The sequence below is a fragment of the Capra hircus genome, chromosome 14 (genome assembly GCF_001704415.2).
Source record: "Capra hircus breed San Clemente chromosome 14, ASM170441v1, whole genome shotgun sequence".
Lineage (NCBI taxonomy): Eukaryota > Metazoa > Chordata > Mammalia > Artiodactyla > Bovidae > Capra > Capra hircus.
This window is the reverse complement of record NC_030821.1, coordinates 60,744,463-60,748,211: the sequence shown is the minus strand read 5'-3', so window position 1 is coordinate 60,748,211 and position 3,749 is coordinate 60,744,463. Positions and strand designations below refer to the sequence as shown.

The following is a 3,749-nucleotide window of genomic DNA, read 5'->3' as shown; positions in this document are numbered from 1 at the left end:
TTGCCATTTCCTCCTCAAGGGGACCTTCCCAACTGTACATAAAGGAGACTTCATTAATGTGCATTAGAGGATACCCAGGTTAACCTGTTATAGAAAACTGTCTTTTGAGTCTTTAAATTCTATACCAATTCTATACCTCTGGTTGGCAGATTGTTTGTTTCTTTATTTAGGTTTTAAGGTGAATGACCTGGGGCTATTTGTTTCCATCAACCTGACTGCGAATCTAAAGGCACAGTTGAAATGTCTATTTTTCTTGCCATCCTCAGAAGAGACTGCTGCAAATCTACTCTATGATTCTCATTCTTTCCAGCTTACAATACAAATAGCTTATTATTTTTTGCAACCTATGTCTTATAATAAAGCAGTGCTGAAAAATTAAATAGAAGAAAGTTCAGTTGCCATATAAGCTATGAAAATGATTTGCTGGTAGTGATTTTTAAGCTTGATTCTAAATAGATTTATGAAGAATGACAACTTGGAAGACATGGTTCAAATTTTGCTATATAAGGTACCTTGAAATTATAGGCTCACTCTCCCTAAAATTTCAAAAAGGATAGAGCTTAGACTCTTAAAGGTATAGCAGTGATAAAAGCCTTCACAGTCATTTCTAAAAAGCAACACTTCATAGTTTTCTCTCTCCAATGGTTCTCTAATATACTTGTAGAAGGAAGGCAATGGAAAACCAAGAATAAAGATAGCTGAGCTCTCCACAACTAGGCTTCCTGCCTACTTTCCCTGTTCAAAGAAAATAGGAGACACCATCTTGCAACAGAGGCTTCATATATAACTGGGCTGTGCCAGTGACAGCAGTTGATGCCCCGTATCTCTTGGTTCTTCTTGTTACCAATGGTCGGCCTGGTGATGGTGATGAAATGGGAGCAATTAATCTGTAGATGAGGGAGGGCTTCCTTTAACAGGTGAAGGGTACCATCTGGCATGATTCCAAAGACTTGGAATGTTTCTAATGTGGGAATTTCTCCAAGTTCAAGTAAAGTTTCAGGTATTATGTCATAGCACCAACTGAATGATAGGTGTTGGAGGTACTTGAGTTGGTAAAATTCTGGAAAGCAGTCATTGTTCAGCATGACACTGTCACTTAAGTCTAGGTGGACAAGATTGGGACATCTTCCAACTAAGGTAGAGACATCTGATCTCTGCAGATTTCTGCAGTACCTGCTGAGATTCAGCTGGGTGATGGTCTCCAACACGTGTGCAACAGCCACCTGTACGTGTTTTTCAGTGAAGTCATAGCACCAAGAGAGGTTCAGCTCATCCAATCTGGAACAGCTGCTCAGCAAAGTCTTCAGGGAAGATTCAGAGAATCCAGAATACCCAGAAAGGTTTAGTTGCAGTAAATTTGTGTTCTGAGCAAGATTATTGACAACAGGATCCAAAAGCTGGAGGCCTTCCAAGGCTGAGATTCTGCAACTTGGAGCAGTGAGACAGAAGGCCGTGCAGGGTAGACACATTGATCACAGAGTTCGACAGGTCCGGGTGCTGTAGACAAAAAGGGCTGAAATGTTCAACTAATGGTTGGTCCATAAATGACTGTGGAAGGCATAAACGACAGTGGAAGGCAACCACTCCTTGGGACAAAAGCTGACCAACCACATCTGGGTAGAGGTTTCTGCCCATGAGGTCTACAGTTTGCCAGAGAAATTCATCAAACACTAGCTTATACCATCTCTTACAAACACTGGAGACTTTCATGAGTTCAAGGAGGCACAGACAGGAAAAGATTCCTAATAGCAGCTCATCTGGAAGGAAGTCTCAAGAAACACCTGGAAAGTTCTCTCGGTTTAGCTTAGGTCTGCAGACAATCACAAAGTCCTTGTCATTCACTTTGCTTTTCAGCTGTTTTCGTGGGGGACTTTGTGGGTTGCTCAGGTTTGAACGCAGTTCCTGGGAGATGTTCTCACTGTCCACCTCCTTCTTCTCCAGGGCTGAGACCCCCATACCTGAAAGCATTTCAGAAGTCTTGCTAGAACCCCATCCCCATGTGAAAATTGGTAGTAAGGTTGCTGCTCTGGTCAGGTATCTCCTGGAGGTGTTTCCTGTGAATGGCATCTGCAGGTTTAGGAGTTTTAAATGCGTGCATTAATTGCAGAGGTGCCCACCTCCCGGATTCCCGCTTTGGTACGCAGTGAAATCGTGAAGTTGAAAACTACTGCTGCTGTTAAGTCGCTTCAGTCGTGTCTGACTCTGGGCAACCCCATAGACAGCAGCCCACCAGGCTCCCATCCCTGGGATTCTCCAGGCAAGAACACTGGAGTGGGTTGCCATTTCCTTCTCCAATGCATGAAAGTGAAAACTGAAAGTGAAGTCGCTCAGTCGTGTCTGACTCTTAGCAACTCCAAGGACTACAGCCCATTGGGCTCCTCTGTCCATGGAATTTTCCAGGCAAGAGTACTGGAGTGGGGTGCCATTGCCTTGTCTAAGTTGAAAACTAAAGTGATCTTAAGTGCTTCTCTTCTACTTTATCATTATAACAACACAGCAATGAAGACTTTACCTTAACTTACTCCCAGATGGATTTAGCTGCATTTAAGAGCCACAATGGCTCCCTTTTGTTCAAAACAGATCCACATATTTTCATGTCTGGGTTTACTAATAGCCCTTGTTATATACAGCATCTCCTATCTCACCTTTCATTTTCATTAATAGGTATACTCCCCACTCTTTCACACAATATTCATACAGAATATGTACAGAAACTTGACTATTATTTGCTGAAAATCACTAAAATAGATGTTATTAATGTCTCTCAGGAAATTTTACTTGCAAAATTTAGAAATCACTCATGCCACTTCCAGCCCTTCATGCATTAATGTGGGGAAAAAAAAAAAACATTTATTTTTGCACCGGGCTGAAGAACCATGTGTTTATATGCTTTCATAAAGTAGCATTGCCTCACTTACAGGCAGAAATGCACCAAGGTAAGATGCCTGAGTTCGGGAGCCAGACGGTTCCACATCAGATGATGAGAGCACTGAGGCAGAGAGAGTGGTGACCCTGTGAGCATGTGTGTGTCTCAATGGAAGAAACGTCTGATTAAATATATTCCTTGCGCCTGAAATACCTGCTCGGAGACGTGACGGCCACAGAAGACACCCATCTAATGCCTTAAGCAGCCTCAGATGTGTGTCTATCTCACAGACCCTTCTCACTCCGCACCCTAACATGCTATTAACATAAAATGAATAAACTCCAGCAGGGCGTCCTGTGGGGACCCTTCTCGTCTGCGTACCCTTGCAGCCATCTCTGGGAATATGAGGAAGGCATTTAACTCCAGTGTGTGTCTACTGAGTTTAACTATTTTTACTTTTATTCAGATTGACAACTCAGTGTTTTTAAATGATGGGGCTCATTGACAAAACCTCATTCCACAGGCAGATCAGCACAAAGCCTTGGTTTTGTACTTCTGAGACACTAAGGCTTAGAAATTAAGCTGTCAATCAACTCTGTCTCTTCCCTTCAAATAAAGGAGGAAAGTCTCTGATATGGGATCTGTGTTTAATGAAGTTATTCTGGCCCCTTTCCTAGGAAAAACAGGTACACAGAACTCATCAAATTAAATATCATCCTACAACAGCCCAGACGATGTCTGTGGAAGGCAGAGGATCAGAAGAAATCCATGAGTTGCCTCTTGAGCTTGACTTCTGTGTGTGTGCAGATTTATGCATCCATACAGACCCCAGGAAAGGTGGTTTTGCTACATGTGCAAAGTAGCAGAAGCCTCAATCCTTGCA

The 3,749-nt window shown here is 42.6% G+C and overlaps 1 pseudogene; it reads right to left on the bottom strand.

Moving 5' to 3' along the window:
* Nucleotides 714–2,098, bottom strand: LOC102185670 (annotated as a pseudogene).